Raw genomic sequence first — 27,990 nt, 5'->3', positions numbered from 1 at the left:
TGACATGTTGAATTTTTTATAATTTTACATTCAATTCACGTTAGTTGACAACTAGATGTTGAATTGACGTCTGTGTCCAGTGGGTAGGTACTTAGAATAACATATTCTGTTTACTGTCTCTCTCCATCTCTCACCCAACTGTCTCTCTCCATCTCTCACCCAACTGTCTCTCTCCTTCTCTCTATCTCTCACCCAATTGTCTCTCTCCATCTCTCACCCAACTGTCTCTCTCCATCTCTCACCCAACTGTCTCTGTCTATCTCTCTCCCAACTGTCTCTCTCCATCTCTCTATCTCTCACCCAATTGTCTCTCTCCATCTCTCACCCAACTGTCTCTCTCCATCTCTCACCCAACTGTCTCTCTCCATTTCTCACCCAACTGTCTCTCTCCATCTCTCTATCTCTCACCCAATTGTCTCTCTCCATCTCTCACCAAACTGTCTCTCTCCATCTCTCACCCAACTGTCTCTCTCCATCTCTCACCCAACTATCTCTCTCCATCTCTCACCCAACTGTCTCTCTCCACCTCTCACTCAACTGTCTCTCTCCATCTCTCACCCAACTGTCTCCCTCTCTCACTCACCCAACTGCCTCTCTCCATCTCTCACCCAACTGTCTCTCTCCATCTCTCACCCAACTGTCTCTCTATCTCTCACCCAACTCTCTCCATCACTCCATCTCTCACCCAACTGTCTCTCTCCATCTCTACCTTTCACACACCCTTCAAATACACTATTCCTACACACACACACACACACACACACACACACACACACACACACACACACACACACACACACACACACACACACACACACACACACACACACACACACACACACCCTTACTTATCTTTACATGTTGGAGTTGAAAATGTTCACCTCAACCAAGACAATCATTACCAGTACAACTATTGTAAACTTTAACCTACAATTTCTCAAAGTAAATCTTAGAGCTTCAAGAACACTGACAATTCAAGAGCAAAATACGGATTATAGATCAGCTGCTAAAGATATTGAATGTGTGCTAACAGTCTCTTGGAACAAAGAAAAAACTATTTTCTCCTCTCACATTGAATTATCAATGGGATACTTCGCAAATGGAACAGGAAGATACAAAGAGAATACTCTTTGTCCCTTTTCTGTACTAAGAATACTCTGTAATTCTTCTGTTCTAAGAATACTCTGTAATTTGTATTTTCTAAGAATACTCATTGTAATTTTTCTGTTCTAAGAATACTCTGTAATTTGTATTTTCTAAGAATACTCATTGTCATTTTTCTGTTCTAAGAATACTCTGTAATTTGTATTTTCTAAGAATACTCATTGTCATTTTTCTGTTCTAAGAATACTCTGTAATTTGTATTTTCTAAGAATACTCATTGTCATTTTTCTGTTCTAAGAATACTCTGTAATTTGTATTTTCTAAGAATACTCATTGTCATTTTTCTGTTCTAAGAATACTCTGTAATTTGTATTTTCTAAGAATACTCATTGTGATTTTTCTGTTCTAAGAATACTCTGTAATTTGTATTTTCTACGAATACTCATTGTCATTTTTCTGTTCTAAGAATACTCTGTAATGTTTATATTCAAAGAATACTCTGTATTTTTTCTGTTCTGAGAATACTCATGGTCATTTTTCTGTTCTAAGAATACTCTGTAATGTTTATATTCAAAGAATACTCTGTATTTTTTCTGTTCTGAGAATACTCATGGTCATTTTTCCGTTCTAAAAATACTCTGTCATTGTTCTGTTCTAATCTCTTTATCAAACTAGATACTAGTTTTAGAGGACATGAGCTTTAAATCAATGACCAAAACAATATAATATGTTGAGAACAGAGGTATGTGCAGTTGTAAATGTGTGGCTTTATATGTGGATTTATATACAGGCATTGATATCAAACAAAGTGTTTGAAATGTATACATATTGTCTAAATGCATGATTTCCTTGGCTTGTTCTGAGTATCATCTCATAAATGGCATGGCACGAATCTGACACCAGAATGGCACCTACCCACGTCTGCCTGGTCTACATGAGACACCTTACTTTAACCATTGTTCATTTGAGTATTCTTCATGACAACGCATGCTGGGTAAAATGCTCATTTTTAAAGAAGCACACACTCAACAAGATACAGAGACAATGACTAACAAGATACAGAGACAATGACTAACAAGATACAGAGACAATGACTAACAAGACACAGAGACAATGACTAACAAGACACAGAGACAATGACTAACAAGACACAGAGACAATGACTTACAAGATACAGAGACCATGACTAACAAGATACAGTGACAATGACTAACAAGACACAGTGACAATGACTAACAAGACACAGTGACAATGACTAACAAGACACAGAGACGATGACTAACAAGATACAGAGACAATGACTAACAAGATACAGAGACAATGACTAACAAGATACAGAGACAATGACTAACAAGATACAGTGACAATGACTAACAAGACACAGTGACAATGACTAACAAGACACAGAGAGGATGATTAAGAGGACACAGAGAGGATGGAACCCTAAGCCTTGTTTCTATCCCTGACCTCTGGTACCGTAAATGTCAGAATAAGTGTGCTGATCTAGGATCAGCCACCCACCTGTTCATATAATCTTATCCATTGGGATCCAAAAGACAAAAAAGAGCCTACAACAGCACTCCTAATATGATATGCATGATCTTGTTCCCTCAGACACTGAATACACTGTATTCATGGTTTTACTTCCAATGAAATGTTAAGTTCTGCTTGAGAGACTCTCCTCAGAAAACAGTGCGGTCGGCAGTATTGTCAGCCTTTGAGATTTGTTTCGGAACAGATTAGGACAAAATTTGTGCAATTTCGTTATGTATCTAGACACAATCTAGAACTCGCTCTTTTTTCCCTCCAAGTTTGTTCTCTCTCTCTCTCTCCCCATCTCTCACTCGCTCACTCTCTCTTTCTCTCTCTTGCTCTCTCATAGTGCACGTGCCCCGCCCAAAATGGCCGTCATTCAGCGTACCTCCTCTCTGGTTGATACCCCCTGATACCTCCTCTCTGGTTGATACCCCCTGATACCCCCTGATAACTCCTCTCTGGTTGATACCCCCTGATACCTCCTCTCTGGTTGATACCTCCTGATACCTCCTCTCTGGTTGATACCTCCTGATACCTCCTCTCTGGTTGATACCCCCTGATACCTCCTGATACCTCCTCTCTGGTTGATACCTCCTGATACCCCCTGATAACTCCTCTCTGGTTGATACCCCCTGATACCTCCTCTCTGGTTGATACCTCCTCTCTGGTTGATACCCCCTGATACCTCCTCTCTGGTTGATACCCCCTGATACCTCCTCTCTGGTTGATACCTCCTGATACCTCCTCTCTGGTTGATACCCCCTGATACCTCCTCTCTGGTTGATACCCCCTGATACCTCTTCTCTGGTTGATACCCCCTGATACCTCCTCTCTGGTTGATACCCCCTGATACCTCCTCTCTGGTTGATACCCCCTGATACCCCCTGATACCTCCTCTCTTGTTGATACCCCCTGATACCTCCTCTCTGGTTGATACCCCCTGATACCTCCTCTCTGGTTGATACCCCCTGATACCTCCTCTCTGGTTGATACCCCCTGATACCTCCTCTCTGGTTGATACCTCCTGATACCTCCTCTCTGGTTGATACCCCCTGATACCTCCTCTCTGGTTGATACCCCCTGATACCTCCTCTCTGGTTGATACCCCCTGATACCCCCTGATACCTCCTCTCTGGTTGATACCCCCTGATACCTCCTCTCTGGTTGATACCTCCTGATACCTCCTCTCTGGTTGATACCCCCTGATACCTCCTCTCTGGTTGATACCCCCTGATACCTCCTGATACCTCCTCTCTGGTTGATACCTCCTGATACCTCCTCTCTGGTTGATACCCCCTGATACCTCCTCTCTGGTTGATACCCCCTGATACCTCCTGATACCTCCTGATACCTCCTCTCTGGTTGATACCCCCTGATACCTCCTCTCTGGTTGATACCCCCTGATACCTCCTGATACCTCCTGATACCTCCTCTCTGGTTGATACCTCCTGATACCTCCTCTCTGGTTGATACCCCCTGATACCTCCTCTCTGGTTGATACCCCCTGATACCTCCTGATACCTCCTGATACCTCCTCTCTGGTTGATACCCCCTGATACCTCCTCTCTGGTTGATACCTCCTGATACCTCCTCTCTGGTTGATACCTCCTGACACCTCCTCTCTGGTTGATACCTCCTGATACCTCCTCTCTGGTTGATACCTCCTGATACCTCCTCTCTGGTTGATACCCCCTGATACCTCCTCTCTGGTTGATACCCCCTGATACCTCCTGATACCTCCTGACACCTCTTCTCTGGTTGATACCTCCTGATACCTCCTCTCTGGTTGATACCCCCTGATACCTCCTCTCTGGTTGATACTCCCTGATACCTCCTGATACCTCCTGATACCTCCTCTCTGGTTGATACCTCCTGATACCTCCTCTCTGGTTGATACCTCCTGATACCTCCTCTCTGGTTGATACCTCCTGATACCTCCTCTCTGGTTGATACCCCCTGATACCTCCTGATACCTCCTGATACCTCCTCTCTGGTTGATACCCCCTGATACCTCCTGATACCTCCTGACACCTCTTCTCTGGTTGATACCTCCTGATACCTCCTCTCTGGTTGATACCTCCTGATAACTCCTGATACCTCCTCTCTGGTTGATACCTCCTGACACCTCTTCTCTGGTTGATACCTCCTGATACCTCCTGATACCTCCTCTATTGAACTTCTGGATTCTTCTCCTTCTATTTGACTCCCCCCCAGTTGTTTCGTACTCTTAGTCCATTTCTTTCCTCCATCTTCCTATTCCTCTCCTCCTCTTCTCCTCTTCTTCTCCCAGGATGTACAAATCTCTCCGTTTCACCACTCACCCATTCACAACATCCTGCCTTTAATAAATCTCCTATGAAAACAAGAGAAATACACAGACGCTACGAGACTCTGCTCATAACAATGGGAGTAATGAAGACACAGACGCCATGAGACTCTGCTCATAACAATGGGAGTAATGAAGACACAGACGCCATGAGACTCTGCTCATAACAATGGGAGTAATGAAGACACAGACGCCATGAGACTCTGCTCATAACAATGGGAGTAATGAAGACACAGACGCCATGAGACTCTGCTCATAACAATGGGAGTAATGAAGACACAGACGCCATGAGACTCTGCTCATAACAATGGGAGTAATGAAGACACAGACGCCATGAGACTCTGCTCATAACAATGGGAGTAATGAAGACACAGACGCCATGAGACTCTGCTCATAACAATGGGAGTAATGAAGACACAGACGCCATGAGACTCTGCTCATAACAATGGGAGTAATGAAGACACAGACGCCATGAGACTCTGCTCATAACAATGGGAGTAATGAAGACACAGACGCCATGAGACTCTGCTCATAACAATGGGAGTAATGAAGACACAGACGCCATGAGACTCTGCTCATAACAATGGGAGTAATGAAGACACAGACGCCATGAGACTCTGCTCATAACAATGGGAGTAATGAAGACACAGACGCCATGAGACTCTGCTCATAACAATGGGAGTAATGAAGACACAGACGCCATGAGACTCTGCTCATAACAATGGGAGTAATGAAGACACAGACGCCATGAGACTCTGCTCATAACAATGGGAGTAACACACTACTATTGCTATGAGGACAAAGTGACAAACACAATGTAAAACTCACATGTGCAGCAAATGATATTGTGTGCGCGCACACACACACACACACACACACACACACACACACACACACACACACACTCACCCACACTCACACGTGCGCATGTCGCCATTCAAGCAGTTTGGGTCTTTAAAATATACACAAACAGAGCATCCGATTTGTTAAACAATTTCTCCAAAATCATTTGGGTGTTGCTGGTTGTCTTAAAGCACTCTTACCATTAACAATTATATGAAAAATATTTTGGGAATCGGAGATACTTTAGTATAATTGGGATTTATGCCTGAAATGAAAGTAAAATAGTACAGATAAGGAAAGAAACAACAGCATTTCGGTAGGCCTAGGGTCCCCCAGGTTTCCCAGAAACCCCAGTTGGAAGATTCTCTGAATCAGGAGGGAATAAGCAGGAAATCTAGAAAGTTACCGGAATCTTCCAACCCTCGGTAGGGCCCACACATGGTGTTGTCACTCTGTTCACATTGCTTTAGGAACTCTGCCATTGCCCTGAGCTGAGCACATGCTACATGGGTGGACAGTAAATAACAGAGCACATGCTACATGGGTGGACAGTAATTAACAGAGCACATGTTCCATGGATGGACAGTAATTAACAGAGCACATGTTCCATGGGTGGACAGTAAATAACAGAGCACATGTTCCATGGATGGACAGTAATTAACAGAGCACATGTTCCATGGGTGGACAGTAATTAACAGAGCACATGTTCCATGGGTGGACAGTAAATAACAGAGCACATGTTCCATGGGTGGACAGTAATTAACAGAGCACATGTTCCATGGGTGGACAGTAAATAACAGAGCACATGCTCCATGGGTGGACAGTAAATAACAGAGCACATGTTCCATGGGTGGACAGTAAATAACAGAGCACATGTTCCATGGATGGACAGTAATTAACAGAGCACATGTTCCATGGGTGGACAGTAATTAACAGAGCAAAAGTTTCATGGGTGGACAGTAAATAACAGAGCACATGTTCCATGGGTGGACAGTAATTAACAAAGCACATGTTCCATGGGTAGACGGTAAATAACAGAGCACATGCTGCACGGGTGGACAGTAATTAACAGAGCACATGCTACACGGGTGGACAGTAATAACAGAGCACATGCTACATGGGTGGACAGTAAATAACAGAGTACATGGATGTCAGAAGGTGAATTCACCAATTTGTAAGTCGCTCTGGATAAGAGCGTCTGCTAAATGACTTAAATGTAATGTAAATGTACATGTTACATGGGTGGACAGTAAATAACAGAACACATGTTCCATGGGTAGACAGTAATTAACAAAGCACATGTTCCATGGGTGGACAGTAAATAACAGAGCATATGTTACATGGGTAGACAGTAATTAACAGAGCACCGTTGTTTTTCTGGTAGAAGGAGTAGTGCTCCCTTTTGGGTTGGGACTCTTGATGTTGGGTGTTACAGTCTCACCAGCCCACAGGCATCTCTGAACAGACTGTTCACAGTTCCTGGATGTGTTTGTAAGATTACACACTCAAAAACACAACTACATAAACGCACACACAAATGGCTAACTAACTTTCCTCCCAACAAAGGGACACCCCCTAACTCCACTGAAATGTCAAACATGCTAATTGCTAACCCGTTAGCTAACATTATTGCGACACCAATAATCACAAGACATTGATGTCTTGATCACAAAATAACACTGTTGAAGGTAATATATTTCTTAAATAACACGAGGTGATACGCTAGCATGTTTCAACAAGGGCACTGTTGAAGTGGGTAACCCACAGCACAATATCAGGTGCAGTGAGATTGGATTAAAACGTCCTATATTAGTGACATACATGGTATTTTATCACTTTAAAAAAAATACTATAATATCCTATGTCATTTTTCAAACCAAAGCAACAAGGCTTCAAGTTTCTCAAAAGTATTATTGAATGTTGCAGACACACTCACAACCCAGTGACTGCACAGACATTCTCTGTTTTTTGTTTACGAGCGACCACATCCGTCTGGTGGAAACACACACACACACACACACGAACACACACACACACACACACACACACACACACACACACACACACACACACACACACACACACACACACACACACACACACACACACACACACACACACACACACACACACACACAGGCACCACCGTTCATTAAAACTGTTTACAGCTCCAATTTACCTCAAAAAATAGACGTCTCCTTTTGTTTTTATACAAGCTGGTGTCCAGACACAGCATCCTGTCAGAATATTTCACGTCTCCGCTAAAAAGTACAACAACAACAACAACAAAAAACAGGACTTTCCTGAGGGTCCATTGACATTCATGGGATCTTGCTCTGTCTTTGACTAAAATCAAACTTAAAACCTGTAGCAATCTGTTATAGGCCTACAAAGTAACGATTTAGAATGTTTTAAATGTCTGAAAGTCTTTGGGAAAGTAACGTAACAGTTAAATTGGTAGATAAAGAAATTATTTGGAATGGGTCAAAAAGTTGAAATAGTTGAGTACACCATGTATCCCGAGGAACAGGTTCAACATCCTTTACATCTACTGTCTTTATTTGATTTCTTTACCTCTCTAAATCTAAATCTGCATTCGTCTCTATCTGTATTAGTCTGTATTAGTCTCTATCTGTATTAGTCTGTATTCATCTCTATCTGTATTAGTCTGTATTTGTTTCTATCTGTATCCGTCTGTATTTGTCTCTATCTGTATTCGTCTGTATCCATCTCTATCTGTATTAGTCTGTATTCGTCTCTATCTGTATTCGTCTGTATTTGTCTCTATCTGTATTAGTCTGTATCCATCTCTATCTGTATTAGTCTGTATTTGTCTTTATCTGTATTCGTCTGTATTCGTCTTTATCTTTATTAGTCTCTATCTGTAATAGTCTGTATTCGTCTCTATCTGTATTAATATTGATCTGTATTAGTCTGTATTCATCTCTATCTGTACTCATCTTTATCTGTAATAGTCTGTATTCGTCTCTATCTGTATTCATCTCTATCTGTAATAGTCTGTATTCGTCTCTATCTGTATTCATCTTTATCTGTATTAGTCTCTATCTGTAATAGTCTGTATTCATCTTAATCTGTATTAGTCTCTATCTGTAATAGTCTGTAGTCGTCTCTATCTGTATTCATCTTTATCTGTATTAGTTTCTATCTGTATTAGTCTGTATCCGTCTCCATCTGTAATAGTCTGTATTAGTCTCTAGCTGTATTAGTCTCTATCTGTATTAGTCTGTGTTACTCTCTATATGTATTAGTCTCTATCTGTATTTGTCTATATCTGTATTAGTCTGTGTTACTCTCTATCTGTATTAGTCTGTATTCGTCTCTATCTGTATTAGTATGTGTCTCTATCTGTATTAGTCTGTATTAGTCTCTATCTGTATTATTCTGTATTAGTCTCTATCTGTATTATATTAGTCTGTGTTACTCTCTATCTGTATTAGTCTGTATTAGTCTCTATCTGTATTAGTCTGTATTAGTCCATATCTGTATTAGTATGTATGTCTCTATCTGTATTAGTCCATATCTGTGTTTGTCCATATCTGTATTAGTATGTATGTCTCTATCTGTATTAGTCCATATCTGTGTTAGTATGTGTCTCTATCTGTATTAGTCTGTATTAATCTCTGTCTGTTTATTTCCATCTAATTTCTCTATTTTCATCTGGTTGCATCTTTATATATGTTGGTTTGTAAAAACAGAAATTTACTTGAAATTATGTTGATTCCTTAGTGGTTGAATAATAAACTAACAATATACTGCTTTTACACACCTTCACACCTACACACACCTACACACACACACACACACACACACACACACACACACACACACACACACACACACACACAATCCAGGAGGAAGTAAGACTATATGTATCCTGTATCACTCTTACTCCACCCATCATATTCTAGCTCTATATTACCTCACCTGCCCGGTTAGTTCATTCTTCCTGTTGCTTCAACAGAACCTGTCAAAAACAATGAAACATAAAAATTGAGGTGTTTTTTTTTTGGTGGTGATAGAATAAGTAACAGTAAACTAACCACAGTTTGTTATCTTCAACTATTGACTAATGTCATGTTATGTAACGCTGTATCTACAGTCTATTGGAATTTATTTCCATTGTAACAATGTCGAGCAGCTAGCAGCAGAGAACGCTTGACCTTGATTTAATACAAAGACACAATGGAATGACGAATATTCTGACATTTCATTCTACATAATTTACACAGAATTCTGCAATTTTTTATTTTCTGTCAGAACAATTGTCTCAATAGATATTTGACATATTGCTAATTTCAGCCTCAATGATAAGTCATGAATTTGATTCCTTCTACTATTTAACAATTACAAACGGATTTAATCTGCGCAAGGTTCTATTTATTGTATCCAATGAAATTATGTATTAAGATAAAAATGTCTCAATCCTTTAAACAAATAACTGTTTATTTTCATCTAACTTTTTCTGTGACATATCTCCGAATAAGAGGAAACAGCTTATTGTTCATTTTCCATATCACACAATCTTGTTGTCTGAATTTACTGTAATGTAAAGACATATTCCCTCTCAAATGAGGCCACAAAACGTTATTGTAATACAACAAAACTCCTTTCTTCGTGTGATAAAAATAAGTCAATTGCATGAGTCCATTTTTTAAAATCTATTTTGGAAAATGAAAATGTTATAATATTCAAAACTCAAACAAATTACACATCTACAGTCTAAACAAACTTATAAAAGTATCTTCTGTTCATCACCAATATTGTTAAAAGTTGAAAAAACAAAAAGGTGATAAAACAATGTTGTTCTTTCATTTCAGAACTCTTTTAAATGCTGTTCAGTACAGTCATCTTTTCAGAAAGATTAGTCTATAAGTTAGATATCATTTAGTGATTTTGTTTTGATAAACATTTATTTCCACAGCAATGAGTACTTAACTATAATAAAATCATAATGAATAAATACATTAATCATACATTCTATTTTATTCTATTTGACAAATTCTGTGTGATTGTGTGTGTGTGTGTTTGTGTGTGTGTGTGTGTGTGTGTGTGTGTGTGTGTGTGTGTGTGTGTGTGTGTGTGTGTGTGTGTGTGTGTGTGTGTGTGTGTGTGTGTGTGTGTGTGTCCAAGAGAGAGAACGTGTGTTCTATAGAGTGAAAGTGTGTTCTATAGAGAGAAAGTGTGTTCTATAGAGTGAAAGTGTGTTATATAGAGTGAAAGTGTGTTCTATAGAGGGTGTGTGTTCTATAGAGTGAAGGTGTGTTCTATAGAGAGAAAGTGTGTTCTATAGAGTGAAAGTGTGTTCTATCGAGTGTGTGCGTGTTCTATAGAGAGACAGTGTGTTCTATAGAGTGAAAGTGTGTTCTATAGAGTGAAAGTGTAGAGTGAATGAAAAAAAAGTGTGTTCTATAGAGTGTGTGTTCTATAGAGAGAAAGTGTGTTCTTTAGAGTGAAAGTGTGTTCTATAGATTGTGTGTGTGTTCTATAGAGAGAAAGTGTGTCCTATAGAGTGAAAGTGTGTTCTATAGATTGTGTGTGTGTTCTATAGAGAGAAAGTGTGTCCTATAGAGTGAAAGTGTGTTCTATAGAGTGAAAGTGTGTCCTATAGAGTGAAAGTGTGTCCTATAGAGTGTGTGTTCTATAGATTGTGTGTGTGTTCTATAGAGAGAAAGTGTGTCCTATAGAGTGAAAGTGTGTTCTATAGAGTGAAAGTGTGTCCTATAGAGTGAAAGTGTGTCCTATAGAGTGAAAGTATGTTCTATAGATTGTGTGTGTGTTCTATAGAGAGAAAGTGTGTCCTATAGAGTGAAAGTGTGTTCTATAGATTATGTGTGTGTTCTATAGAGAGAAAGTGTGTCCTATAGAGTGAAAGTGTGTTCTATAGAGTGAAAGTGTGTCCTATAGAGTGAAAGTGTGTCCTATAGAGTGAAAGTGTGTTCTATAGAGTGAAAGTGTGTCCTATAGAGTGAAAGTGTGTCCTATAGAGTGAAAGTGTGTTCTATAGAGTGAAAGTGTGTCCTATAGAGTGAAAGTGTATTCTATAGAGTGTGTGTGTTCTATAGAGTGAAGGTGTGTTCTATAGAGAGAAAGTGTGTTCTATAGAGTGAAAGTGTGTTCTATCGAGTGTGTGTGTGTTCTATAGAGAGACAGTGTGTTCTATAGAGAGAAAGTGTGTCCTATAGAGTGAAAGTGTGTTCTATAGAGTGTGTGTGTTCTATAGAGAGAAAGTGTGTTCTATAGATTGTGTGTGTGTTCTATAGAGAGAAAGTGTGTCCTATAGAGTGAAAGTGTGTTCTATAGAGTGAAAGTGTGTCCTATAGAGTGAAAGTGTGTCCTATAGAGTGAAAGTGTGTCCTATAGAGTGTGTGTGTGTCCTATAGAGAGAAAGTGTGTCCTATAGAGTGAAAGTGTGTTCTATAGAGAGAAAGTGTGTTCTATAGAGTGTGTGTGTGTCCTATAGAGAGAAAGTGTGTCCTATAGAGTGAAAGTGTGTCCTATAGAGTGAAAGTGTGTTCTATAGAGTGTGTGTGTTCTATAGAGAGAAAGTGTGTTCTATAGATTGTGTGTGTGTTCTATAGAGAGAAAGTGTGTCCTATAGAGTGAAAGTGTGTTCTATAGATTGTGTGTGTGTTCTATAGAGAGAAAGTGTGTCCTATAGAGTGAAAGTGTGTTCTATAGAGTGAAAGTGTGTCCTATAGAGTGAAAGTGTGTCCTATAGAGTGAAAGTGTGTTCTATAGAGTGAAAGTGTGTCCTATAGAGTGAAAGTGTGTCCTATAGAGTGAAAGTGTGTTCTATAGAGTGAAAGTGTGTCCTATAGAGTGAAAGTGTATTCTATAGAGTGTGTGTGTTCTATAGAGTGAAGGTGTGTTCTATAGAGAGAAAGTGTGTTCTATAGAGTGAAAGTGTGTTCTATCGAGTGTGTGTGTGTTCTATAGAGAGACAGTGTGTTCTATAGAGAGAAAGTGTGTTCTATAGAGTGAAAGTGTGTCCTATAGAGTGAAAGTGTGTCCTATAGAGTGAAAGTGTGTTCTATAGAGTGAAAGTGTGTCCTATAGAGTGAAAGTGTGTCCTATAGAGTGAAAGTGTGTTCTATAGAGTGAAAGTGTGTCCTATAGAGTGAAAGTGTATTCTATAGAGTGTGTGTGTTCTATAGAGTGAAGGTGTGTTCTATAGAGAGAAAGTGTGTTCTATAGAGTGAAAGTGTGTTCTATCGAGTGTGTGTGTGTTCTATAGAGAGACAGTGTGTTCTATAGAGAGAAAGTGTGTCCTATAGAGTGAAAGTGTGTTCTATAGAGTGTGTGTGTTCTATAGAGAGAAAGTGTGTTCTATAGATTGTGTGTGTGTTCTATAGAGAGAAAGTGTGTCCTATAGAGTGAAAGTGTGTTCTATAGAGTGAAAGTGTGTCCTATAGAGTGAAAGTGTGTCCTATAGAGTGAAAGTGTGTCCTATAGAGTGAAAGTGTGTTCTATAGAGTGAAAGTGTGTCCTATAGAGTGAAAGTGTGTCCTATAGAGTGAAAGTGTGTTCTATAGAGTGAAAGTGTGTCCTATAGAGTGAAAGTGTATTCTATAGAGTGTGTGTGTTCTATAGAGTGAAGGTGTGTTCTATAGAGAGAAAGTGTGTTCTATAGAGTGAAAGTGTGTTCTATCGAGTGTGTGTGTGTTCTATAGAGAGACAGTGTGTTCTATAGAGAGAAAGTGTGTCCTATAGAGTGAAAGTGTGTTCTATAGAGTGTGTGTGTTCTATAGAGAGAAAGTGTGTTCTATAGATTGTGTGTGTGTTCTATAGAGAGAAAGTGTGTCCTATAGAGTGAAAGTGTGTTCTATAGAGTGAAAGTGTGTCCTATAGAGTGAAAGTGTGTCCTATAGAGTGAAAGTGTGTCCTATAGAGTGTGTGTGTGTCCTATAGAGAGAAAGTGTGTCCTATAGAGTGAAAGTGTGTTCTGTAGAGAGAAAGTGTGTTCTATAGAGTGTGTGTGTGTCCTATAGAGAGAAAGTGTGTCCTATAGAGTGAAAGTGTGTTCTATAGAGTGAAAGTGTGTCCTATAGAGTGAAAGTGTGTTCTATAGAGTGAAAGTGTGTTCTATAGAGAGAAAGTGTGTTCTATAGAGTGAAGGTGTGTCCTATAGAGTGAAAGTGTGTTCTATAGAGAGAAAGTGTGTTCTATAGAGTGAAAGTGTGTTCTATAGAGAGAAAGTGTGTTATATAGAGTGAAAGTGTGTTCTATAGAGTGTGTGTGTTCTATAGAGTGAAGGTGTGTTCTATAGAGAGAAAGTGTGTTCTATAGAGTGAAAGTGTGTTCTATCGAGTGTGTGTGTGTGTTCTATAGAGAGACCGTGTGTTCTATAGAGTGAAAGTGTGTTCTATAGAGTGAAAGTGTGTCCTATAGAGTGAAAGTGTGTCCTATAGAGTGAAAGTGTGTTCTATAGAGTGAAAGTGTGTCCTATAGAGTGAAAGTGTGTCCTATAGAGTGAAAGTGTGTTCTATAGAGTGAAAGTGTGTCCTATAGAGTGAAAGTGTATTCTATAGAGTGTGTGTGTTCTATAGAGTGAAGGTGTGTTCTATAGAGAGAAAGTGTGTTCTATAGAGTGAAAGTGTGTTCTATAGAGAGAAAGTGTGTTCTATAGAGTGAAGGTGTGTCCTATAGAGTGAAAGTGTGTTCTATAGAGAGAAAGTGTGTTCTATAGAGTGAAGGTGTGTCCTATAGAGTGAAAGTGTGTTCTATAGAGTGAAAGTGTGTCCTATAGAGTGAAAGTGTGTTCTATAGAGTGAAAGTGTGTTCTATCGAGTGTGTGTGTGTGTTCTATAGAGAGACCGTGTGTTCTATAGAGTGAAAGTGTGTTCTATAGAGTGAAAGTGTGTCCTATAGAGTGAAAGTGTGTCCTATAGAGTGAAAGTGTGTTCTATAGAGTGAAAGTGTGTCCTATAGAGAGACAGTGTGTTCTATAGAGAGAAAGTGTGTCCTATAGAGTGAAAGTGTGTTCTATAGAGTGTGTGTGTTCTATAGAGAGAAAGTGTGTTCTATAGATTGTGTGTGTGTTCTATAGAGAGACAGTGTGTCCTATAGAGTGAAAGTGTGTTCTATAGAGTGTGTGTGTTCTATAGAGAGAAAGTGTGTTCTATAGATTGTGTGTGTGTTCTATAGAGAGAAAGTGTGTCCTATAGAGTGAAAGTGTGTTCTATAGAGTGAAAGTGTGTCCTATAGAGTGAAAGTGTGTCCTATAGAGTGAAAGTGTGTCCTATAGAGTGTGTGTGTGTCCTATAGAGAGAAAGTGTGTCCTATAGAGTGAAAGTGTGTTCTATAGAGAGAAAGTGTGTTCTATAGAGTGTGTGTGTGTCCTATAGAGAGAAAGTGTGTCCTATAGAGTGAAAGTGTGTTCTATAGAGTGAAAGTGTGTCCTATAGAGTGAAAGTGTGTTCTATAGAGTGAAAGTGTGTTCTATAGAGAGAAAGTGTGTTCTATAGAGTGAAGGTGTGTCCTATAGAGTGAAAGTGTGTTCTATAGAGAGAAAGTGTGTTCTATAGAGTGAAAGTGTGTTCTATAGAGAGAAAGTGTGTTATATAGCGTGAAAGTGTGTTCTATAGAGTGTGTGTGTTCTATAGAGTGAAGGTGTGTTCTATAGAGAGAAAGTGTGTTCTATAGATTGAAAGTGTGTTCTATCGAGTGTGTGTGTGTGTTCTATAGAGAGACCGTGTGTTCTATAGAGTGAAAGTGTGTTCTATAGAGTGAAAGAAAAGAAAAAAAAAGTGTGTTCTATAGAGTGTGTGTTCTATAGAGAGAAAGTGTGTTCTTTAGAGTGAAAGTGTGTTCTATAGATTGTGTGTGTGTTCTATAGAGAGAAAGTGTGTCCTATAGAGTGAACGTGTGTTCTATAGATTGTGTGTGTGTTCTATAGATTGTGTGTGTGTTCTATAGAGAGAAAGTGTGTCCTATAGAGTGAAAGTGTGTTCTATAGAGTGAAAGTGTGTCCTATAGAGTGAAAGTGTGTCCTATAGAGTGAAAGTGTGTTCTATAGAGTGAAAGTGTGTCCTATAGAGTGAAAGTGTGTCCTATAGAGTGAAAGTGTGTTCTATAGAGTGAAAGTGTGTCCTATAGAGTGAAAGTGTATTCTATAGAGTGTGTGTGTTCTATAGAGTGAAGGTGTGTTCTATAGAGAGAAAGTGTGTTCTATCGAGTGTGTGTGTGTTCTATAGAGAGACAGTGTGTTCTATAGAGAGAAAGTGTGTCCTATAGAGTGAAAGTGTGTTCTATAGAGTGTGTGTGTTCTATAGAGAGAAAGTGTGTTCTATAGATTGTGTGTGTGTTCTATAGAGAGACAGTGTGTTCTATAGAGTGAAAGTGTGTTCTATAGAGTGAAAGTGTGTTCTATCGAGAGAAAGTGTGTTCTATAGAGTGTGTGTGTGTCCTATAGAATGAAAGTGTGTTCTATAGAGTGAAAGTGTGTTCTATAGAGTGAAAGTGTGTCCTATAGAGTGAAAGTGTGTCCTATAGAGTGAAAGTGTGTCCTATAGAGAGTGTGTGTGTCCTATAGAGAGAAAGTGTGTCCTATAGAGTGAAAGTGTGTTCTATAGAGAGAAAGTGTGTTCTATAGAGTGTGTGTGTGTCCTATAGAGAGAAAGTGTGTCCTATAGAGTGAAAGTGTGTTCTTTAGAGTGAAAGTGTGTCCTATAGAGTGAAAGTGTGTTCTATAGAGTGAAAGTGTGTTCTATAGAGAGAAAGTGTGTTCTATAGAGTGAAGGTGTGTCCTATAGAGTGAAAGTGTGTTCTATAGAGAGAAAGTGTGTTCTATAGAGTGAAGGTGTGTCCTATAGAGTGAAAGTGTGTTCTATAGAGTGAAAGTGTGTCCTATAGAGTGAAAGTGTGTTCTATATAGAGAAAGTGTGTTCTATAGAGTGAAAGTGTGTCCTATAGAGTGAAAGTGTGTTCTATAGAGAGAAAGTGTGTTCTATAGAGTGAAGGTGTGTCCTATAGAGTGAAAGTGTGTTCTATAGAGTGAAAGTGTGTCCTATAGAGTGAAAGTGTGTTCTATAGAGTGAAAGTGTGTTCTATAGAGAGAAAGTGTGTTCTATAGAGTGAAGGTGTGTCCTATAGAGTGAAAGTGTGTTCTATAGAGAGAAAGTGTGTTCTATAGAGTGAAGGTGTGTCCTATAGAGTGAAAGTGTGTTCTATAGAGAGAAAGTGTGTTCTATAGAGTGGGGTCAACGTGTGAACCTGAGAGTCGCCGTCATAAGTATGAAGTTTCAAATCAATTTACACTACATGACCAAAAGTATGTGGACACCTGCTCGTTGTCCAAAATCATGGGCATTAATATGGAGTTGGTCCCCCCCCCCTTTGCTGCTATAACAGCCTCCACTCTTCTGAGAAGACTTTCCACTAGATGTTGGAACATTGCCGCGGGGACTTCAGCCACAAGAGCATTAGTGAGGTTGGGTACTGATGTTGGGCGATTAGGCCTGGCTCTCAGTCCACATCCCAATTCATCCCAAACTTGTTCGATGGGGATCTTGACAGACTATTTCTGTATGGACCTGGCTTTGTGAATGGGGTCATTGTCATTCTGAAACAGGAAAGTGACTTCCCCAAACTGTTGCCACAAAGTTGGAAGCACAGAATTGTCTAAAATGTAATTTTATGCTGTAGCGTTAAGAATTCTGTTCACTGGAACTAAGGCACCTAGCCCGAACCATGAAAAACAGCCCCAGATCATTATTCCTCCTCCACCAAACTTTACAGTTGGTACGATGCATTCAGGCAGGTAGCACTCTCCTGGCATTCGCCAAACCCAGATTAGTTTGAAGCTTCTAAAACCATGACATCATTTTCTGGAATTTTCCAAGCTGTTTAAAGGCACAGTCAACTTAGTGTATGTACACTTCTGACCCACTGAAATTGTGATACAGTGAATTATAAGTGAAATAATCTGTCTGTAAACAATTGTGGAAAAATGACTTGTGTCATGCACAAAGTAGATGTCCTAACCCGGGATGAGTGTTTCAAGTTCCTTGGTGTCAACATCACCAATGGTCTATCATGGTCCAAACACACCAAGACAGTCGTGAAGAGGTCACAACAACACCTTTCCCCCCCAGGAGAAGGAAAAGATTTGGCATGGGTCACAGGATCCTCAAAAGGTTCTACAGCTGCAAGGCAAGCGGTACCAGAGCATCAAGTCTAGATCCAGAGGGCTCCTTAATGGCTTCTAACCCAAAGCCATAATACTGCTGAACAATTAATCAAATCACCATGACTATTTACATCGACCCCCCACACCCTCCTTTACACTGCTGCTATTATCTGTTTAATACCTATGCATTTCCTGAACTGCGTTGTTGGTTAAGGGTTTGTAATTAAGCATTTCACAGAAAGTTCTACACCTGTTTTATTCAGCTCATAACACAGTGCTGTAACCAGCTCTAATTAGATAGAACACTAGCCTCATAACCCATTTTGTTGATCCCTGCCTACAGACAGAAACTAAAACAAGAAGCTCCCTCGCTGAGGTCTGTCCAACGCTGGTCCGACCAATCTGATTCCACACTCCAAGACTGCTTCCATCACGTGGACTGGGATATGTTTCGTATTGCGTCAGACAACAACATTGACGAATACGCTGATTCGGTGTGCGAGTTCATTAGAACGTGCGTTGAAGATGTCGTTCCCATAGCAACGATTAAAACATTCCCAAACCAGAAACCGTGGATTGATGGCAGCATTCGCGTGAAACTGAAAGCGCGAACCACTGCTTTTAATCAGGGCAAGGTGACCGGAAACATGACCAAATACAAACAGTGTAGCTAATCCTTCCGCAAGGCAATCAAACAAGCTAAGCGTCAGTATAGAGACAAAGTAGAATCTCAATTCAACGGCTCGGACACAAGAGGTATGTGGCAGGGTCTACAGTCAATCACAGATTACAAAAAGAAAACCAGCCCCGTCACGGACCAGGATGTCTTGCTCCCAGGCAGACTAATTAACTTTTTTGCCCGCTTTGAGGACAATACAGTGCCACTGACACGGCCTGCAACGAAAACATGCGATGGAACAGTAGTGGAGAGGGTAGTAAGTTTTAAGTTCCTTCACTGCAGCCGAGGTGAGTAAAACATTTAAACGTGTTAACCCTCGCAAGGCTGTGGCCCAGATGGCATCCCCAGCCGCGCCCTCAGAGCGCAGACCAGCTGGCTGGTGTGTTTACGGACATATTCAATCAATCCCTATCCCAGTCTGCTGTTCCCACATGCTTCAAGAGGGCCACCATTGTTCCTGTTCCCACGAAAGCTAAGGTAACTGAGCTAAACGACTACCGCCCCGTAGCACTCACTTCCGTCATCATGAAGTGCTTTGAGAGACTAGTCAAGGACCATATCACCTCCACCCTACCTGACACCCTAGACCCACTCCAATTTTCTTACCGCCCAAATAGGTTCACAGACGATGCAATCTCAACCACACTGCACACTGCCGTAATCCATCTGGACAAGAGGAATACCTATGTGAGAATGCTGTTCATCGACTACAGCTCAGCATTTAACACCATAGTACCCTCCAAGCTCGTCATCAAGCTCGAGACCCTGGGTCTCGACCCCGCCCTGTGCAACTGGGTACTGGACTTCCTGACGGGCCGCCCCCAGGTGGTGAGGGTAGGCAACAACATCTCCACCCCACTGATCCTCAACACTGGGGCCCCACAAGGGTGCGTTCTGAGCCCTCTCCTGTACTCCCTGTTCACCCACGACTGCGTGGCCACACATGCCTCCAACTCAATCATCAAGTTTGCGGACGACACAACACTGGTAGGCTTGAAGGCTTGATTACCAACAACGACGAGACGGCCTACAGGGAGGAGGTGAGGACCCTCGGAGTGTGGTGTCAGGAAAATAACCTCACACTCAACGTCAACAAAACAAAGGAGATGATTGTGGACTTCAGGAAACAGCAGAGGGAACACCCCCCTATCCACATCGATGGAACAGTAGTGGAGAGGGTAGTAAGTTTTAAGTTCCTCTGCATACACATCACAGACAAACTAAATTGGTCCACTCACACAGACAGCATCGTGAAGAAGTCGCAGCACCGCCTCTTCAACCTCAGGAGGCTGGAGAAATTTGGCTTGTCACCAAAAGCACTCACAAACTTCTACAGATGCACAATCGAGAGCATCCTGGCGGGCTGTATCACCACCTGGTAGAGCAACTGCTCCGCCCACAACCGTAAGGCTCTCCAGAGGGTAGTAAGGTCTGCACAACGCATCACCGGGGGCAAACTACCTGCCCTCCAGGACACCTACACCACCCGATGTTACAGGAAGGCCATAAAGATCGGGTGGCAGGTTAGCCTAGTGGTTAGAGCGTTGGACTAGTAACCGAAAGGTTGCAAGTTCAAACCCCCGATCTGACAAGGTACAAATCTGTCGTTCTGCCCCTGAACAGGCAGTTAACCCACTGTTCCTAGGCCGTCATTGAAAATAAGAATTTGTTCTTAACTGACTTGCCTAGTAAAATAAAGGTAAAAAATAAAAATAAAATAAATAAATAAAGGACAACAACCACCCGAGCCACTGCCTGTTCACCCCGCTATCATCCAGAAGGCGAGGTCAGTACAGGTGCATCAAAGCTGGGACCGGATCTCAAGGCCACTAACATTGAGTGGCTGCTGCCAACACACTGACTCAACTCCAGCCACTTTAATAATGGGAATTGATGGGAAATGATGTAAAATATATTACTAGCCACTTTAAACAATGCTACCTAATATAATGTTTACATACCCTACATTATTCATATCATATGTATACGTATATACTGTACTCTATATCATCTACTGCATCTTTATGTAATACATGTATCACTAGCCACTTTAACTATGCCACTTTGTTTACATACTCATCTCATATGTATATACTGTACTCGATACCATCTACTGTATCTTGCCTATGCTGCTCTGTACCATCACTCATTCATATATCTTTATGTACATATTCTTTATCCCCTTACACTTGTGTGTATAAGACAGTAGTTTTGGAATTGTTAGTTAGATTACTTGTTGGTTATTACTGCATTGTCGGAACTTGAAGCACAAGAATTTCGCTACACTCGCATTAACATTTGCTAACCATGTGTATGTGACAAATAAAATTGGATTTGATTTGATTTGATAACACAGTGCTGTAACCAGCTCTAATAAGATAGAACACCAGGCTCATAACACAGTGCTGTAACCAGCTCCAATAAGATAGAACACCAGGCTCATAACACAGTACTGTAACCAGCTCTAATAAGATAGAACACCAGGCTCATAACACAGTACTGTAACCAGCTCTAATAAGATAGAACACCGGGCTCATAACACAGTACTGTAACCAGTTCTAATAAGATAGAACACCAGGCTCATAACACAGTGCTGTAACCAGCTCTAATAAGATAGAACACCAGGCTCATAACACAGTGCTGTAACCAGCTCTAATAAGATAGAACACCAGGCTCATAACACAGTACTGTAACCAGCTCTAATTAGATAGAACACCAGGCTCATAACACAGTGCTGTAACCAGCTCTAATTAGATAGAACACCAGGCTCATAACACAGTACTGTAACCTGCTCTAATTAGATAGAACACCAGGCTCATAACACAGTGCTGTGACCAGCTTGCATAAAATTAACCATAGAGGTGTTCCACTAGCCTCCCAGTCACTGCCCCTGAAAAACATCCCAACAGCATGATGCTGCCACAAGCATGCTTCACCATAGGAATGGTGTTGGCCAGGTGATGAATGGTGCCTAGTTACCTCCTGACATGACGGTTGGCATTCAGGCCAAAGAGTTCAATCTTGGTTTCACCAGACCAGTGAATATTGTTTCACATGGTATGAGAGTCCTTTAGGTGCCTTTTGGCAAACTCCAAGCAGGCTGTCATGTGCTTTTTACTGAGGAGTGGCTTCCGTCTGGCCACTCTACCATAAACGCCTGATTGGTGGAGTGCTTCAGAGATGGTTGTCCTTCTGGAAGGTTTTCCCATCTCCACAGAGGAACTCTGGAGCTCTGTTAGAGTGACCATCGGGTTCTTTGTCACCTCTCTGACCAAGGCCCTTCTCCCCCGATTGCTCAGTTTGGCTGGGCATCCAGCTCTAGGAAGTCTTGGTGGTTCCAAACTTTTTCCATTTAAGAAGGATGGATGCCACTGTGTTCTTGGGGAACTTCAATGCTGCAGAAATGTGTTGGTACCCATCAAGTTGTAGAAACAGCTCAAGGATGATAAATGGGAACAGGATGCACCTGAGCTAAATTCTCAAGTCTCATAGCAAAACGTCTGAATACTAATGTAAATAAGGTATTTCTGTTTTTATTTGTAAAAATTTGCATACAAAAATCAAAAAAACTGTTTTCGTTTTGTAATTATGGGCTATTGTGTGTTGATAGATGAGGGGAAAAAAGATTTAATCAATTTTAGAATAAGGCTGTAACGTAGCAACATTTTGAAAAAGTGAAGGGGTCTGAATACTTTCCAAATGCACTGTATGCATGGATAAGATGCATCTACGTGACATATTTAGTGGAGCAAAGTGTGTCATGGATAAGGTGTAGTGTGAAGTTAAGTGTCCTGTCATGATAACTAGTCACAAAATCTACAGCAGGATATGAGACATGACACTCCCAAGGTGTTCATCTGGGTAGTGTTTATTAGGGAACAGTACGGAAAATGTTTGGAAACTTTATGCAACGGAAAACAAAACAATTGCGTTTGTTATTGGACAAATCCAGGGGTGTTATTCACTAGGAACCAAACGGAACCAAAATTTGTCCAATAGAAACTGTAGTTTTCCTTGCAAAACAATTTCCGTTGCAAAACATTTTGCTACGGTGTATTACTAATGAATACACACCAGGTAGTCCCTGCTGCGTTTCAGTACACTTTCTTCCATTTGGTGCCTAATGACCACAGCCAAGGTTCAGTGTAGGTTGGCCGCATACAGGAAGGGAATGAGTCCTTTCATATCTAATCAATCAGGTGACAGTGTAACAGGGATAGTCTGGGCTGCCCGTGCTGTATTGTAAGAGTAAAAGAAACAACCATTTGAACATAGTTGAATACTGGATAGCAGCCAGCCAACACAGTTGTACTACACAGGGTTGGAACCTACACTGTGGAATCATTTAAAGTACGTTAAGTTCCAAGGTATGGAACAGTAGAAATAAAATGACTTCTGTTTGGGCCTTTCAGGGCGGCAACATTTGAGGGAAAGTGCTTAATATAGTTCGACCCTTTGTAAGTATTTGAAATGTTGGAAGAGGAGGGACAGTAGGGCGTCATAGCATCATTTAGGGAGTCATTCAATTTAGGACGTCACTCAGGACTCCCTCTTACAAGAGAAAAGAGAAAGAGGGGGAAGGTGTAAAATATATAGAGGGAATGACAGACAGAATGAGAAGGAGAAAGAAATGGGGAGAAAAGAACAAAAGACAGAGAAAGAAAGAATGAGAGACTGAAAGAGACTGAAAGAGAGAATGAGAGACTGAAAGAGAGTGAAAGAGAGAATGAGAGACTGAAAGAGACTGAAAGAGAGAATGAGAGACTGAAAGAGAATGAGAGAGATAATGAGACAGTGACAAAGAATGAGAGACAGAAAGAGACTGAAAAAGGGAATGAGAGACTGAAAGAGACTGAAAGAGAGAATGAGACTGAAAGAGAATGAGAGAGAGAATGAGACAGTGACAAAGAATGAGAGACAGAAAGAGACTGAAAGTGAGAATGAGAGACTGAAAGAGAATGAGAGAGAGAATGAGACAGTGACAAAGAATGAGAGAGAGCATGAGAGACTGAAAGAGACTGAAAGAGAGAATGAGAGACTGAGAGAGAGAATGAGAGACTGAAAGAAAGTGAAAGTGAGAATGAGAGACTGAAAGAGAATGAGAGAGAGAATGAGACAGTGACAAAGAATGAGAGACAGAAAGAGACTAAAAGAGAGAATGAGAGACTGAAAGAGAGTGAGTGAGAATGAGAGACTGAAAGAGAATGAGAGAGAGAATGAGACAGTGACAAAGAATGAGAGAGAGCATGAGAGACTGAAAGAGAGTGAAAGAGAGAATGAGACAGTGACAAAGAATGAGAGACAGAAAGAGACTGAAAGAGAGAATGAGAGACTGAAAGAGAGTGAAAGTGAGAATGAGAGACTGAAAGAGAATGAGAGAGATAACGAGACAGTGACAGAGTGAGAGAGAGAACAAGACAGTGATGGAGAAAGAAAATGTGAGAGTGAGAGAAAGAGAGGACAGATTGAGAATGACAGACAAAAAGAGAGGGAGGAAAGGGAGAAAGAAAAGGAGAGAAAACAGGGTGAGAGGTTACAGCAACACAAAGAGAAACAACTTGTAACCAGTTCTAATTGGATAGAACACCAGGCTCATAACACAGTGCTGTAACCAGCTCTAATTAGATAGAACACCAGGCTCATAACACAGTGCTGTAACCAGCTCGAATTAGATAGAACACCAGGCTCATAACACAGTGCTGTAACCAGCTCTAATTAGATAGAACACCAGGCTCATAACACAGTGCTGTAACCAGTTCTAATAAGATAGAACACCAGGCTCATAACACAGTGCTGTAACCAGCTCTAATTAGATAGAACACCAGGCTCATAACACAGTGCTGTAACCAGCTCCAATTAGATAGAACACCAGGCTCATAACACAGTACTGTAACCAGTTCTAATAAGATAGAACACCAGGCTCATAACACAGTACTGTAACCAGCTCTAATTAGATAGAACACCAGGCTCATAACACAGTACTGTAACCAGCTCTAATAAGATAGAACACCAGGCTCATAACACAGTACTGTAACCAGCTCTAATTAGATAGAACACCAGGCTCATAACACAGTACTGTAACCAGCTCTAATAAGATAGAACACCAGGCTCATAACACAGTGCTGTAACCAGCTCTAATAAGATAGAACACCAGGCTCATAACACAGTACTGTAACCAGCTCTAATTAGATAGAACACCAGGCTCATAACACAGTACTGTAACCAGCTCTAATTAGATAGAACACCAGGCTCATAACACAGTACTGTAACCAGCTCTAATAAGATAGAACACCAGGCTCATAACACAGTACTGTAACCAGCTCTAATAAGATAGAACACCAGGCTCATAACACAGTGCTGTAACCAGCTCTAATTAGATAGAACACCAGGCTCATAACACAGTGCTGTAACCAGCTCTAATTAGATAGAACACCAGGCTCATAACACAGTGCTGTAACCAGCTCTAATTAGATAGAACACCAGGGTCATAACACAGTACTGTAACCAGCTCTAATAAGATAGAACACCAGGCTCATAACACAGTGCTGTAACCAGCTCTAATTAGATAGAACACCAGGTTCATAACACAGTGCTGTAGGTTCATTAATGTATCAATATATACACCTGTAGTACAGTGAAAATAATCATACCGTTATCATGAGACGACTGTTATCATGAGACTGGCTGTTATCATGAGACTGGCTATAATCATGAGACTGGCTGTTATCACGAGACTGACTGTTATCACGAGACTGACTGTTATCACGAGACTGACTGTTATCACGAGACTGACTGTTATCACGAGACTGACTGTTATCATGAGACTGGCTGTTATCATAAGACTGACTGTTATCATAAGACTGACTGTTATCATAAGACTGGCTATAATCATGAGACTGGCTATAATCATGAGACTGACTGTTATCATGAGACTGGCTATAATCATGAGACTGGCTATAATCATGAGACTGACTGTTATCATAAGACTGGCTGTTATCATAAGACTGGCTATTATCATGAGACTGGCTATTATCATAAGACTGGCTATAATCATGAGACTGGCTGTTATCATAAGACTGGCTATAATCATGAGACTGACTGTTATCATGAGACTGACTGTTATCATGAGACTGGCTGTTATCATGAGACTGGCTGTTATCATGAGACTGACTATTATCACGAGACTGACTGTTATCATGAGACTGACTGTTATCATGAGACTGACTATAATCACGAGACTGGCTATAATCATGAGACTGACTGCTATCATAAGACTGGCTGTTATCATGAGACTGACTGTTATCATGAGACTGGCTATAATCATGAGACTGACTATTATCACGAGACTGGCTATAATCATGAGACTGACTGTTATCATAAGACTGGCTGTTATCATGAGACTGACTGTTATCACGAGACTGACTGTTATCATGAGACTGACTATTATCACGAGACTGGCTATTATCACGAGACTGACTGTTATCATGAGACTGGCTATAATCATGAGACTGGCTGTTATCATAAGACTGGCTATAATCATGAGACTGACTGTTATCATGAGACTGACTGTTATCATGAGACTGGCTGTTATCATGAGACTGGCTGTTATCATGAGACTGACTATTATCACGAGACTGACTGTTATCATGAGACTGGCTGTTATCATGAGACTGGCTGTTATCATGAGACTGACTATTATCACGAGACTGACTGTTATCATGAGACTGGCTGTTATCATGAGACTGGCTGTTATCATGAGACTGACTATTATCACGAGACTGACTGTTATCATGAGACTGACTATTATCACGAGACTGACTGTTATCATGAGACTGACTGTTATCATGAGACTGGCTGTTATCATGAGACTGGCTGTTATCATGAGACTGGCTGTTATCATGAGACTGACTGTTATCATAAGACTGGCTGTTATCATGAGACTGACTGTTATCATGAGACTGGCTGTTATCATGAGACTGGCTGTTATCATGAGACTGGCTGTTATCATGAGACTGGCTATAATCATGAGACTGGCTATTATCATAAGACTGGCTATAATCATGAGACTGGCTGTTATCATGAGACTGACTGTTATCATGAGACTGGCTGTTATCATGAGACTGGCTGTTATCATGAGACTGGCTGTTATCATGAGACTGGCTGTTATCATGAGACTGGCTGTTATCATGAGACTGACTGTTATCATGAGACTGGCTGTTATCATGAGACTGGCTGTTATCATGAGACTGGCTATAATCATGAGACTGGCTATAATCATGAGACTGGCTATTATCATAAGACTGGCTATTATCATGAGACTGGCTATAATCATGAGACCGACTGTTATCATGAGACTGACTGTTATCATGAGACTGGCTATCAGCTCAGCATAAGACAGACATGAATTGGGCCATGAGCTTCTGATTAGATGCCCATTGTGGCTCTCCAGAGAACAAACACCGTGCAGTGCCATTAGAAAGTACTCAGACCCCTCGACTTTTCCCACATATTGTTACGTTACAGCCTTATTCTAAAATGTATTAAATTATTAAAAAACATCCTCAGTAATCTACACACAATACCCCATAGCAGTAATTTCAGAAGGCGACAGTCCGGTTCATGCCAGGGCGACAGGTGAGGTGAGTAGAATGGGCCCACTGAAGAACTTCAGAGCGAACTGAATCTGGAACAAACAGAGCCTTTCTAGGACCGTTACCTGGGTTAGGCTCGTTCTGCTGAGCCTGGCGAATACAGGACTCGATCTCCCAGGAGACAGTGGGCAACGATGCAGGTGGATGGCATAATGGTCTCTGTGTCGGAACCTGTGTTGTTGGCGGTGAACTGAAGGGAGAGGGCGTCAGGTTTGTTATTCTTAGATCCGGGGCGATAAGTGAGTGTGAAGTTGAATATTCAAAAGAACATGGCCCACCTGGTCTGCCAGAAGTTCAGATGTCTGGATGTAGGATGGTCCGTCCACACGATGAAGGGGAGAACCGAGCCCTCCGACCAGTGATGCCACGCTTCAAGAGCCAGCTTCACAGCCAGAAGTTCCCGGTTACCTATGACAACATTTATTTCTGCAGGTGAGAGCTTGTTGGACAAGAAAGCACATGGGTGGAGCTTCACATTAGAGGGGGAACGTTGAGACAGAACAGCACCTACCCCGGTGTCAAAGGCGTTCACATCGACGATGAACTGGAGTTCTGGGTCTGGTTGGGTGAGGATCAGAGCGGAAGTGAAGCGACGCTTCAGTCCCCGGAGCGCTGCCACTGCCTCAGGGGACCAGTGGAACGGAGGTGGAGGGGCTGCCAAATGGCTGTAGTCGCAGATGAAACGTCTGTAAAAATTGGCAAA

General features: G+C 41.1%; 1 long non-coding RNA gene across 1 annotated transcript in view; it reads right to left on the bottom strand.

Annotated features, from left to right (window-relative positions):
• The window catches only part of LOC135556695 (uncharacterized), a 41,776-nt gene that overhangs the window by 4,706 nt on the left and 9,080 nt on the right, over positions 1-27,990 (bottom strand). The window contains exon 2 of the long non-coding RNA XR_010458038.1: positions 9,755-9,794. This is a non-coding gene — a long non-coding RNA (uncharacterized LOC135556695). The remainder of the gene's footprint in view (positions 1-9,754; positions 9,795-27,990) is intronic.

This window comes from Oncorhynchus masou, chromosome 15, assembly GCF_036934945.1.
Source record: "Oncorhynchus masou masou isolate Uvic2021 chromosome 15, UVic_Omas_1.1, whole genome shotgun sequence".
Lineage (NCBI taxonomy): Eukaryota > Metazoa > Chordata > Actinopteri > Salmoniformes > Salmonidae > Oncorhynchus > Oncorhynchus masou.
Note: the sequence above shows the minus strand (reverse complement) of the source record. Positions and strands in the feature narration are given on the sequence as shown.